Source organism: Schistocerca serialis, chromosome 4, assembly GCF_023864345.2.
Source record: "Schistocerca serialis cubense isolate TAMUIC-IGC-003099 chromosome 4, iqSchSeri2.2, whole genome shotgun sequence".
Taxonomy (NCBI): domain Eukaryota; kingdom Metazoa; phylum Arthropoda; class Insecta; order Orthoptera; family Acrididae; genus Schistocerca; species Schistocerca serialis.
The window spans coordinates 610,636,656-610,651,284 of NC_064641.1; the positions used below are offsets into that span (position 1 = coordinate 610,636,656).

At 40.8% G+C, this 14,629-nt stretch overlaps 1 protein-coding gene across 1 annotated transcript in view; it reads left to right on the plus strand.

Annotated features, from left to right (window-relative positions):
- LOC126474636 (uncharacterized) overlaps positions 1-14,629 on the plus strand; it is a 140,560-nt gene that overhangs the window by 88,679 nt on the left and 37,252 nt on the right. The window lies entirely within an intron of this gene.

Here is a 14,629-nt window from a genome sequence, read left to right on the forward strand (position 1 = left end):
ATGGTCCCGCCACTGCATTCAATTTCATCGAAATTTGTCTTTCCTATGTATCGGATTAGGTCTTCTAACAACTATTTCCTTTTCGATTTCTTTACATTTTTATTGCTACTATTTCGCTTTCGTTTCCCTCCACTTCTCACTTATTTCATTCTTCAATTATTTATGTTGCTATATTCTTGTCTTCCCTGGAATATTTTTTTTCTACTTCCTTTTTTAGTCGGTCAGTTAAAGTATTCCATCTGTTACTCAAGGCTCTTTCGCTGCTACCTTCTTTACACCTATATTGGTCTGTACCACTTCTGAATGCTCTCTCTGGCATGTTCATTCCTCATCATCTGATCTGCCTGTTGTGTTTATCGCGTTATCTATACCCTTAAAGAACTTCAAACATATTTCATAGTTCTTTAGTACTTCATATTTGCGTTCGCGAGGGGTGGGATAAAGGTAACATATTCCCCCCCTCCCCCTCCCCTCTAAATTCGGGAAACGTATGAAAAGGCAAAAACTTTATCAATTTACAGAAGCTCCTTTCAACAAGATATGGAAATACTAACGAAAATGTCTAATACCTGATATTCCTGAAAGAACAAACTAAAAAAACCTCTCCTCTTCAAGCAATCTGGAACAGCAGTGAGAACTAACATTTCAAGAATAACTTACGTCGTTGTGTACATTGTATTTTATAATCAATCATGAGCCGAATTAATAAGTGCTCAGACCCACAAACAGGTAAAAGAGATATTCAGTCCCCTGCCTCCAGGAAACACTTTTAGTTAAAGGATAGTAGAAGTTTCAATAATTAAGGAACATAATTTCAAAACGTTTTGTGTGCACCCTTCATCAAACGATTTGGATATAGCTCCAGTCTATTTCTTGTATGCTCTTCAACGCCACTTCCACTGATGGCTGTCTTAAGAAGTAATCTCTTGATTTTTAATGTAATTACGACATCTGTGATGCAGAAAATCTGCAGAAATTTTTGTCGTCAAGAAATGTGAAATCAGTATGCTGGAGGCCTTGGCTGCTAATACCAAACCGATCTATTTCTTACAGTTTCGGCTACGTGCGTTTCTTATTATGAGTATTTAATTGTTACCTGATACACCATCGTAATAATGAGCAGGATAAAAATGCCACCACATGCGTCAATATTCTCGATAATAATTTGCGAAATCGCTGGAGTCTGCCAGCTTCGCAGATTTCGTAGGATATCCTTTTTTGTTGGTAGCCATTAGCACGCCATCGTAGCGGCGTGACCGTTCCGAACGAGTCACAGTATATTCTTGATTAGTGCTCTGTGTTTAGTGAGGTTACATTATTGCTCATTTAGAAATAGAGCAGACAACCAACTTCTTTCAAATTCTTTTTCGTCTGTGAACAGAATAAAGGATTTAAACCCAACAGTAGTTTCAGTTGTAGTGAACAACACTTCAGGACGCGATGAAGACATCACGCAGCATTCAGTAACAGTATAACTAGATTGAAGCCGGGTTTACAATGTCACTGAGCCGCAGCCAGGTACATCTGATGTTCAAAATACTCATCGAAACACTAGATAAAACTACAGCCAGTGTGATATCAGTATCTTTTCTTCAGAGAAATGCCCACGACACAATCAGGGAATACATAATTACACTGCTATAATTTGGGTTCCACCAATAAATTACAAATTTCCTCTTGTCGAAAGATATTTGAAATTGCAACATCAGCTTATTATCAACAAATGTGGATACTTTCGGTAAGTTATATGTTTTGCAACTGAATTCCAGTCTAGGAAAGGTGCACATGTTCAGTTGAGCCCGATAGTAAAGCAAAAGAAGATAGCTAAAAATATTCAACTCCACACACATTCGAAAAACGACAATAAGTGAAACCAGGGCTAAGCTTTTCTCTGTCGTTAATATTGTTTTGTTTTGTGGATGAGAGGGTTTATCCTTGAGAAGACACATGGATTTATGAACAGCTATCATTAGATGAAGGTGCAATTGAAAAGGTGGTAAATTTAGGGCACTATTCATCATCATCATCATCATCATCATCAGACAATTCAATCATTAAATGATGTGGCCCCTTCGAGTCGTGGATTCAGGTAGGCTTTCAGCAATCTTCTCCAAGTGGGACGGTCTTGGGCAGTTCTCTGCCAGGTGTTACCAGCGATCTTCTTGATGTCTTTGTCCCATCTGTCTGGTGATCTTCCTCTAGGCCTCCGGTGTTCCCTCGGACTCCACTCCAGTACTAGCTTCGTCCATTTATTGTCTGTTCTTCTTGCGACGTGGCCAGCCCACTGCCATTTCAAGGAATCTACTGTCTCTAAGATGTCATTAACCTTCGTCACAGACCGGATGTCATCTGCCCTTTTACTGTCCTTTCTTGTATAGCCCAGCATTGAACTCTCCATGGCTCTCTGTGCTGTCCTAAGTTTCCCTTTTGTAAATAAGTTCAGTGTCCATGTATCACAGCCATACGCCATCACAGAAAGAATGCATTTCTTCAAATTTACTGGCATTTTTGATCTGAACACTTTTGAATTCTTCCCAAATGCTTGCCAGCCAAGCTTGATGCGCCGATAGATTTCTGGCCTTATGTCTCCCTTCATATTTATAATCTGGCCAAGGTAGACATATTCAGTGACCTCTTCTAGCAGACTGTCCTTGACCTTCACATCTCCAGCTGGGACCCATTTGTTGGACATTACTTTTGTTTTGGAAAGTTTCATGTTCAAGCCAACCAGCTGACATTCCGATGCAAGATCTGTAACTAAGTTTTGGAGCTCTGCGAAGTCTTTGGCCAGTAAGGCAATATCATCGGCAAATCTCAAGTTGGCAAGCCTTCTTCCATTAATTCTAATTCCCTTACCTTCCCACCTCAACTTTGACATAGCCATTTCCAATACAGCAGAGAACAGTTTTGGGGAGATGGGATCGCCTTGCTTGACACCCCTCATGATGCGGAATTCTTGAGTTGATTCGCCGGTGTTAACATAAGCTGAAGAATTCTCGTAGATTTTCCTGAGTACTTCAATGTATGCTGCTCCCACTCCTTGCTCACTCAAAGCTTGGAGGACAGCTACATGGCTAACGGAGTCAAATGCCTTTTCAAAGTCAACAAAGGCAATGGAGAGAGGCAGTTGGTATTCATTCGCTCTGCTTATCACTTCACTAACGGTCAGAATGTGGTCAATAGTGCTAAAATTGCTTCGGAATCCTGCTTGTTCTATAGGTTGGGCTGAGTCTAGGGTGGAACTAATTCGGTTTAACAAGATCTTTGGGAAAATTTTGTACAAAATTGAGAGCACGCTGATAGGACGGTAGTTTTTAATATTGTGAATACTTCCTTTCTTGTGTATCAATATAATCTTAGCCTTGTTCCACGATAATGGGATTGAAGCATAGTGCAGGCAGGAAGTAAATATTTTTGCCAAGTGATTTATTGTTACCTTTCCTGCCAGTTTGAGGATGTCAACGCTGAGTTCATCATCACCCAGCACTGTTCCCTTCTTCATAGTATCTAGAGCACACTTGACTTCTGATGGGAGTATATCTGGAACACTAAGTACATCATTTAATTTAGATACACTCAAATTTTCCCTTGGGTTGCTATACAAATTGCTATAAAAGTCTCTGATGAACTTCAAAACCTCCTCCTTTTCAGTCATTCGACTGTCATTTCCATCGAGTGCGATAATCTGCTTTTTACCGATCGTGAGTTTGCGTTTGGTTGACTTTAAACTTGTCTTGTTCTCCAAGCTTGCTCGTAAGGTGTCTTCAGTGAATTTCTGTATGTCAGTTTTCATTTCTCTTCGCACTGCCTTACATAGTTCGGAATACGTTACCATGTCACGATCGGTTTGGATTTTCATTTCTCTCCTCTGTTGTAAAAGGGTTTAAGTTTTGACACTGAATTTCTTTGGTTGTCTATTTTTTTGGCATAGGCCACCGACTTCTTGTGCACTTTGAAACAATCATTTCCGCCAAATCACCATATTTAGTTACATGGAACTAGCTTTGGAAGACTTCTTGGAATTTCGAGGAATGTTCTTCCAGGTTTTTGATGTTGATTACCCTTCTCTTCCCTTTCATAAGTTTATTCCTTTCATTTCTTACATTGAGTTCGACTCTTGCTCTCACAAGACGGTGATCACTGCCAGTGTTGAACTTATTTAGCACTGATACGTCTTTTACAATCTGCGGAATGTTTGACAGAATAAAGTCTATCTCACTTTTGACACTGAAATTTGGGCTCCTCCAAGTCCATTTTCGTTCAGGGTGCTTCTTAAAGAACGTATTCATGATAGACATACTGGTGTACTCAGCGAACTGGACTAATCTCTCACCTCTATCGTTTCGGTCGTCAATCCCATAGTTGCCCACCACTGTGTCGCCTTGTTTCTTGGTGCCAACTTTTGCATTAAAATCGCCAATGACCATCTGGAAGTGACAATCGCTACCTTTTTTACAGGTGCTATCCAGACTTTCATAAAAGGATTCGATTTCTCCGTCAGGGTGACTTGAGGTGGGAGCGTACACCTGAACAATCTGTATTTTGTACCTATTCGACACTTTCAGGACCATTCGAGCTGTCCTGCAGGAAGTTCCTTCTAAGACAGATACTCTATCGGCAATATTATTGTTGATTAAGAACCCAACTCCATTGAGTTTTCCTTCTGGGTCACCACAAAAGTAAAACAAGTTGCCAGACTGCAAACGGAGACAGTCTTCCCCTTTTCGGCGAACTTTGCGTGAACCAACAATACTCCAGTTGATTTTTGTAAGCTCTTTCCCGATCTCTTCTAGTCTGTCGTTGCCTATTAGAGAGCGACAGTTATATGTACAGACTTGAAGAGTCTGTATCTTCTTCTCAGCATCACTTGGTGTTTGGGACATCAAAGTTGCTCCCATCTGGAGATCCGACTGTGGGGCTATTACTCCGGAAAATTTAACATTAATGTCACACAACATAACTCGAAGGTGAGAAGCATAATCGCCACGCTTGCTTCAGAACGGATTGGCGATATAATTTCCAGACCGCCCCTGACATGGGGTGCAGACGCCTTTGGTAGACCACTCTACTAGAGTACAGACGCCACGACGCTGCTAGTTTTGGTTCACCCCAGGTATTTCATTTCCCCGGTGCCACCCATATCTGGGAGGCTTTCCCCTATCCGCCACCTAAGGAGGCGCCCGATGGGGGACTAGCAACCCCACACTATTAAGATTGCGAATTTAGGCAGTAGATGTAAATCTAAAAAATTATCTTGATAGAGCAGACGCTGATTCGCCTTATCTGAGAAAGTGAAATTATTGACATTGCCGGCGCTTTTGTGTGCAAACGGCGTGTTGAGAAAATTGACAAATGTAAGATTTTCATTGTACTGGCACATGAAACTGCTGATATTTGTGAGACCGGACAGTTTGCGCTTTCTGGTTCATATGTTGATAAAGACAATTTCTTTTCATAATTTGTGAAGCTTTTGTCACAATTACGGCTATTTATGTTGTTCCGGACTTGCTTTGGCTGACGTTTTACAAGAAAGCATAAATGATCTAAGATTAACTTTGAACGATGTTTGTGGATATTTTTTCGATGGGGCAGAAAATTTGAGCGGTGTGTTCATTGGATGGGCAGCTGAATTCCAAAAGTCCTCTCCGTAGGGAATTTGTGTTCATGTGCCAACCATTCATTATATTTAGCTGATCGCCATTCGTGTACTGTTCCTGAAATCAAGACCTATTTATGCAGCTTAAACAGAATCTTCACATTCTTCATTTCTTCCCGTAATAGGGAAAATGTGCTGAAGAATAAAGTGTTACAAGTTCATGCCAAAGGAAGAAGAATAAGGCTTATGAAATTCTGTGAGCCCGAAGGGTAGAAAGGATAAATTTCCATGTTTGCTGAATTACTTACTCTTGTCATAGAACCTTGTCCGAAAATACAAGAATTCCCAGATACAGAGACTTCAAGCCAAGGAGTTTCAGTTTCGGCAGCTACACAGAAATCGACTTTCTTTGTGTCGATGATTGTAGCTAGTCAGATTTTTACCCTCTCCCACATTTTAGTCCGTTTACCACAATCAGAACTGGAGGAACTTAATATGTTTGTTGATCTGTGTGAGAATCTAGAAAAGGAAATGGAAGATATTATAACACTTTTCCGCCAAGAGCACAAGGAGGCCGGAAGTGTCGTTGAATTTAATGGTCAATTGAAGACATAAAGTCTCAAAATGAGTCCGTGATCATATTTTTGGCACTTTATTTGGCAGGTCCATCTTGATCACACAAACTTTGCACTTCATTATTGCCGGTTTCGGCCGCTGCCATCTTCAGATCATAAAATACTCTGGTGTAGTATCAGCTTCAAAGTAAACATGTAGGTACATAATACGTGCTTGCTATGAACTTACTGGAATTAAGTCGAAAGACCAAGAACCAAGGGGAGATAAACACAGTGTCATGACTTCGAGACAGTGAGCCCTGAAGGGTATTTTAGGTAGTCAGTGTTTCTTCCTTTCTTACACTACTTCATCAGCCAATTAACGACAATTTTTAAATCTCAGGGGGAACTTAGACATACCAACTTCGTTACCGAAATCCGATGAAATACTACAAACTACTGTTGATGCAGTAGTAAATCAGTGGCCTAATGATGCTCATTCATCACCAGAATTTTGTTCAATGAACTGAAGATGTAAAGAAGCAATTCCCTCAATCATAAGGCTCTTCACTTACTACCCATCTATTTTACTACGTCTTGAAGTATGTGTAATGATATTATTTTTCCCTACACTCGTAAGATTCTGAAACTTTCTATACATTGCCCGTTATTACAACACACAAGAACGATCGTTCTCAACACTGAGTTATTTGAAGATTTGCTTAAGGAGCAAAACAGCTAAGAAAATTTGTCTCTTAATCTACAGGCGCATAATGTCATTGTTCATGTGTTGAAGTCATTATAACGCTTGTGAACACATTACTTTAGTTTTGATTATTATATTTTACCAATTCTACAAATGCCCTGCTATCCTCCCATACCTCCTTCCCTTAACAAAGACCTGAGACCGCTACTTCACTAATCCACTTCATTAACATCGTTTCTTCTGGTCGAGTCTCTTACACTTCAGCAAACACTTCACCACTTCTAAAGTTTGATCAGAGTCTGTGCCTGCTCCTGGGTATACCTTACAATCCTGAATTAGATTTTTGAATGTCTGATCATGATGAAATCAGCTGAACTATTCCCGTGCTTCCAGTCCTTTTCCAAGTATAACCCCTACTATTGTGATTTTTGAGCAGTCTATTCTCTATTACTAACTGAAATGTTTTCCAGAGCTGAATTAGTCTCTCTCTTGTCTTATAGCCGCTACCAAGTCCACAACCTCCCATAGCTCTTTCTTCTATCGATTCTCCTACTTCCTCATTCCAGATTATCACCTCCTTTTACATACTGAATTACCTGTTCAGTATCCTAATATACTCTCTCTTCACCCTATGCTTGTGCTGCCTGCAGGTGTAGTAGAACAGTTGTTGCTGGCTTTGGTTTGCTGTTGATTATGATAAGAACAATCATACCACTTGACTGTTCACAATAGATCTTTCTCTGTTCTATGCTCCTATCCATAAAATATCTTACTCCTATTACATAAATTTTTGCTGCTGTATATAATAGACAGGCCTGCATTTACTAGTAAAAGGAATAAAAGACCTGTCATGGATTTGAAGAAATTTTTGTATCCTATCACTAATAAAATTTCACTTTTTTAATACATTACTTATTATAAACAGTTTCTGTTGGGTTGTCGGTTCTCGTTTTATGTATAATAACTTACTACCATCCTGAGTACAAATTGATCCAATTTCATAATTCTAACCCAAGTACTTTAGGAAATAATGTCCCTGAAAATAAAAAAGCTATATTTGAGAAAAATCAGTTTATCAGTTTAATGTTTAATACTACAGTTTTAGTATAGTTACTTATGAGAATTCCTTATCATTAATATTTTGCAGCACCATATTGAGCATCATTTGAAAGCTAGTGATCTTCTTTTCTTCTCTTGGTCCCTCTGCTTTTCTCTCTAGCTCCTTTTGTTCATTTTAAATTAGCAATTTCTGTTTTCAGATTCTATCTTGATCTATTTGTGCCAAGTATATTGCAGTAATTTTACTAGATCAATAATTACAAAACATCCATTTTCCTCGTTACTTCATCACTGAAGCATAAAGTAGCATCATAAACATCAAATTTGAGGGTTGTTATGTGAAAAAACGCATTTTTTTGTAATAGGGTCGAAATGACAGAATTCACACATTGATTTAAATTTAGCGTTTTCCCATGAAGACATTTCTTCACGAAAATATCATTACAAAAATCTCTAAGGATAGAATTAATTTCATTCAATACTGCTGCAGGTAACAAATGTTTGTGATCTTATGTTGCACTTCTCCTGTACTTCCAACAAGTATGAGGATTATTTGGGCAAAGACAGTATTGAGGATTTTCATTTGTGAAAGATTGTTGAAATATATAGCCCCCACAGCTTTTTCTCTTATTTTCTAAATTCCAACACTTCTGCTTATGGCCAAGCCATAATAATTCAGTAATCTTCCTATTTCAACATCCGTCAGGTGATTATTACAATCTGCCTTCTTATTATCTTCAAGTATTATTTTTTACTTTTCTTTTCATAATCTTCTCAACCTGGACTCTATTCTCTTCTGGACATGCCAATGGATTCTAATTTAGCAATTGTGACTTTAGGACTATAGGGTTGTTCTACACGTATCTCGCCACAAGCCTTGCTGTCACATCCCCTAACTATTACGTGTATCTGAAACTTCTGTTGAAAGTTATCTAAATAAAGAAAAATATGTATTGAAAGTTATCTAAATAAATAAAAATAAGTCTGAAGTACTCAGTTTCTGCTCGTAAGATCTGAGCTGTAATATTAAATGAACTGTTGTAATGTGAAAGCAAAGCTGCACTGTAATAATAATTAACTGCCACAATGAAAATGAAAGTATTTCATACTGTAAATGTTAGCAGTCTGATGGCAAGAATTCTGAACAATATTAACTGCCTTAATAATTAACTTGGATGTGAAGCCTAGAGTAACTGGTTTTACGAAGTTTGATCGCCAACTGTCTCTGAATAACATAAGTTGGCCCTGATTGAATTAATAAAAAATCAATAATTTCTCCTTACCTCTATTCTGCGCAGATCTGGATAACGCATTGCAGTAATGCTCTGTCTTGCACGCCGAATACTAAAGTTGCACATTATTGTATCTACACAGAGACACTCAAATGACGCAATGTTTAGCTTAGGTAGATAGAGCAGTCATAGTTCTACGGTCTTAGAATGCAAATCGAAGTGCTTATCGAACATTCTTGGTTGGATTATCCATTAAAAGTAATTGTAAGGGGAATATTGGTAAGAAAATGAAATATGAGCAAAATTGACAACACAATTTTTTTCTGTATTGAGAAAAAGTGCTCAAAGCAGATTTTAAATTTAATGAACCCCTCAATGTCCAAACGATACACTTTACTATCTCTCAAATCTAACAACTTTCAGTACAATAACCAAGTTAGTTCGAAGGCTCAGGAATAGTGAAAGAAAAAGTAACATCATTATTGTGTTTACCTGACATTCCATTAGATTCCTTCCTTCACAAATCAGTTTCATAATCATGTTGACTGAACAAAATGATAAACTGAGACATTAAATTAAAATCATAATATTCTCATAGCTACCTCACTCTAACACTGTCATACATCATCAGCCTAATTCTAACACTGCTCTATCTACCTGAGCTAAACATTGTCTGTCCCAATGTGCCCTCATGCAGCTCAAAGATACTTAACTTCTGCGATACAGCTTACAACATCGCTGCTCGCTCACAATCGATTCAGTTACCAAAAACTCAGATACAAAAGTTATACATGACACATATCATTCACCCGCGGTCTGGCGGACAAAAATTTCACAGGTGAGGTGATTTGATTGACATTGCTGAGACTGGGAAATTTTACTTTACAAAAACAATATTCTTATGAAAGATGTAGAAAGGTGAATACGAAAGTTTAAAGATGCAATACGAGTACATAGATAATACTAAAACTATACACGACAGAAAATAAGTACAAATTATTACTGGACATAAACAGTTCCATAACGGAAAATAAGTACAAATCATTGCTTGACATAAACAGTTTCATAACTGAAAATAAATACACATCATTGCTGGACATAAACATATTGTTACATGTGTAGACTGTTAGTACAGTGCACTGCATATAGTAGTGTCCTAAGTGCAAAAAAATGTTTATCACTGTTATATCCTAGCCAGTAATGCCACCCGAGCCCGCTGCCAAAAGGTTGGCAGCATCAAAGTCCGGACGCCGTCCGCATAAGCAGCGCCAGCGAGACAGGAAATCGCCGCAAGTCTGCGCGCGCCACCGCTGGCTTCTGGGTTCTTAAGCGCTGGAGTCGCGAGCGCTAGGACAGTTCTGTATTCGCCTCTCAGTTGTATACTCGCCACCGAATTGTGTACTTGCTAGTCAGTTGTGTGTTCATCGCAGCAGAGTTGTTGTTTGTCGTCAGCCGACGTTGACCTAGCCGCTCCGACTCGAACTAGACAGATTTCTGTAGACACGGAGTTCACTACTGTGTTTCTGTATCTTCGTTAATAAAGATAAGTACCGACTTTTATTTAATCAGAGTGTTTGGGTTTTCATCTTTCTGTTCACTGTTCCAGCGGACCGGTCGGCCCGCTATTAAAAGTGTGGCGGTGACTTCGTAAGCCGTTTCTACAGGGAATTGCTTGTCGCTACGAACGCCGCCACAAAACTGGCGACGAGGGCCTCCGAACTCGTGTGCAGGGCTGGTTCAACTTGTTTCTGGTTATACTAATTATAGCGATAAAATTTTGGGGGCTGGTTTAATTTGTGTTCACTATGTCTGCCGAATTACAACAATTGATCTTGTTACAGAGTCAGCAAATACAAAGTCTGGTGGAAGCAATCGCCAAACAAGCGGCTAATCCTCCAACACAAAAGGAACAAGCACAGGCAGCACCACCTTTCCGTGCTTTTGATGCATCAAGAGAAGAATGGCGAGAATATTTCGCGCAGTTGCAGGCGCACATGACAGTCTACAAAATCACGGGTACTGAGCGGCAGCTTTATTTAATTTCCACTGCAGGCGTGGAAGTCTATCGACTACTTTGTAAGTTGTTCCCGGAATCCAAGCCAGAAGCTTTAGACTATGACGTTGTTGTTAACAAGCTTGCTGAGTATTTCGAGTCGCGAGTTCATGTGGCAGCAGCCAGATTCAAGTTCTTCAGATTAAAGAAACTGCCACATCAATCTAATAAGCAGTGGTTAACAGATTTACGGGGCCTCACCCGTCAGTGCCGATTTAATTGTGTGTGTGGAGCTTCCTACAGTGATGTCATGTTACGAGACGCTATTACTCAAAACATTGCGGATTCTCGTATTCGTGCTGCTATCTTAAAGTTGCCTGACCCGTCATTAGAGACTGTGATGAACATCATTGAAGCCCAAGATACTTTTGACTATGCTGAGTGTGAGTTAGATCAGCCATGTATTTCTCAAATTGCCTGTGCTAAGCAAGTTATGTCACGCCCGCGGCCCCACCGGCAGAGTCAAACTATAAACACTAGCCGGCCGCGTCATGTTAAACACATTCGTCAGCCGCGTGTGCAACTGCCCTAAGTGTGTTCTTGCTCATCCTCGTGAACGTTGCCCGTTGAGAAACGCGGTTTGTCACTTTTGTCAAAGGAAAGGACACATCCAGACTGTTTGTTTGCGTAAACGCAAGAACAATTCTAGTGCTGCCCAGCCCATGGATATTCATGTTCTTCAAAGCCAGCCCGCCCAGAAGGTCGCGTTTAAAGACTCTTCCACGGTTCGTGTGGGTAATAAACTTGTTCGCACTTGTTCGCAATAAGCCACCCACCCAGCCCTCTGCTATGCGACCCAAGCGTAATTCAAACGCTGTAAAAAGTAATGTACAGACTGCAAGTGAAGCGGGAGTTGTTGTTCCACCCGCCCAACCCACGAGTTGTCGTAAGCAGCGAACACGCGCTAAACGCGCTGATTTTGTGTCTTCCGCCTCCACTGCACCGATCAAGAGACAGTGTAATAAACTATTTGTGAAGCTACGCATCCAGGATAAGTCCTTCAATTTTCAATTAGACACTGGTGCGTCTGTGACTCTCATAAATTGTGCTACGTATGCGGCTATCGGCCACCCTAAACTTTCAGCGGCAAAACATTCTTTGGCTACTTATAGTGGAGAACAAATTCCTGTGTTAGGTGTATGTAGCGTGCCAGCCACATTCCGTGGCAATACAAAAACAGTTTCATTCACAGTGCTCCGCGCTACAGACAGTGTAAACATTTTCGGATTAGACTGTTTTGACTTGTTTGGCCTGTCTTTCCAAGACAATGTGTTGCAAATTAATTCTGTTGTTGTTCCTCAAGACAGAATAACCGATTTGTGTAAACAATACAGTGACGTATTTAATGACGGACTAGGTTGTGCTGCGAACTTTGCCGCTCATATTACGTTAAAAGATAATGCTCAGCCTCGATTTTTTCGTGCTCGTCCAGTGCCTCACGCCCTCCGGGCACCTGTAGCAGATGAACTTCGTCGTTGGCAAAACAACGGTGTTATTCAACCCGTTTCAGCGAGCCAGTGGGCTTCTCCCTTAGTTATTATAAAGAAACCGTCTGGCAAGTTACGTTTGTGTGCTGATTTTAAGTCGACAGTTAATCCTCAGACTGTCATTGATTCTTTTCCTTTGCCTAGACCGGACGAGCTGATGGATAAGTTAGGGGAAGCTCGTTTCTTTTCCAAAATTGATCTCCGTGAAGCATATTTGCAATTGCCCCTCGACGGGCAATCACAACAGTATTTTGTCATAAACACGTCGTTGGGGTTGTTCCGTTTTCTGCGTTTGCCTTTTGGTTGTGCGTCAGCTCCAGCTGTTTTTCAGCGTTTTTTGTCACAACTTCTGGCTAATGTGCCATCGTGTTGCGACTATTTAGACGATATTGTTGTGTCCGGTCGGACGCCTGCTGAACATTTCCGTAATTTGGAGTGTTTGTTTACAGTGTTGTCTCAGGCAGGCCTACGTTGCAACATCGATAAATGTTCATTTTTCCTTACGGAGTTGGAGTATCTGGGACATGTTATTAATGCTCAAGGCATTCATCCCTCCCAGTCACATTTAGCAGCTATTCGTGATTTGCCCGCCCCTCGCAATCTGCAGGAATTGCAAGCAGTTCTTGGCAAATTGACGTATTATATTAGGTTTATACCTAATGCATCACAGATTGCTGCACCGTTGCATCGTCTCCGCCGTAAGAATGTTCCGTTTGTGTAGTCAGCTGATTGCCAATCAGCCTTTCAGCAGCTTAAAGAGGCTTTATTGAATGATCGTTGTCTGGTCCATTACGACCCTAACAAGCCTCTGGTGTTAGCTTGTGATGCCTCTTCTTTCGGCCTCGGTGCTGTGTTGTCTCACCGAGTCGGTAACACCGAACGTCCTATTGCGTTCGCATCTAAATTGCTAAACAAAGCTCAGTGTAATTATAGCCAATTGGACAAGGCAGCGTTGGCTATTGTGTTCGGTGTCACAAAATTCCATCACTACCTCTATGGTAGACCATTCTATTTAGTAACAGATCACAAGCCCTTGACGTCACTGTTTCATCCGTCTAAACCAGTTCCTCAGCGGGCAGCTCAGAGACTACAACGTTGGGCTCTTTTGTTATCACAATACCAGTATGAGATACTGTATCGCCCTACAGCTCAGCATGCAAACGCTGACGCGCTTTCTAGATTGCCGATTGCTGCGGATGATGTCTTCGATTCCTCTGACGACTCTTGCCATCAGATTGACGCCGATGAGCATCAATCCCTCCGGGATTTTCCGATTGATTATCGTCAGGTGGCACGTGAGACAGCTATGGATCCTCATCTGAGTTTACTATTACGTTTTGTTCAACGTGGTTGGCCGTCCAAGGCAAAGGACATATCGGATCCTGTGGTTCGTCGCTATTATCCGCAACGTCATCTGTTGTCTGTTTCGCACAGAGTTTTGCTGTTACGCACCGAGAATGACCAGCTTCGTGTAGTGGTTCCCCAAGTGCTCCAATCCAAGGTCCTCGACTTGTTGCATCAAGGTCATTGGGGAGTGGTCCGCACCAAGCAGCTTGCCCGCCGTCATTGTACATGGATCGGCATTGATAAGCAGATTACGCAGATGTCTACAGATTGTTCGACGCTATTTTGAGTGGGCACGCCCTGCCGGTCCCTGGCAGCGAGTACATATTGATTTCGCTGGTCCATATTGGAATTCTCGTTGGCTCATCGCGATAGATGCATTTAGTAATTTTCCGTTTGTTGTGCCCATGCAGTCTACAACGTCTGCACAAACTATACAGGCGTTGACTTCAATTTTTTGTATCGAGGGTCTTCCAGAAGTTTTAGTGTCTGACAATGGTCCACAATCTACCTCTGCTGAATTTGAAAGTTTTTGTTCTGCCAATGGCATTCGCCATGTTCTTACTCCGCCGTTCCACCCTCAATCGAATGGTGCAGG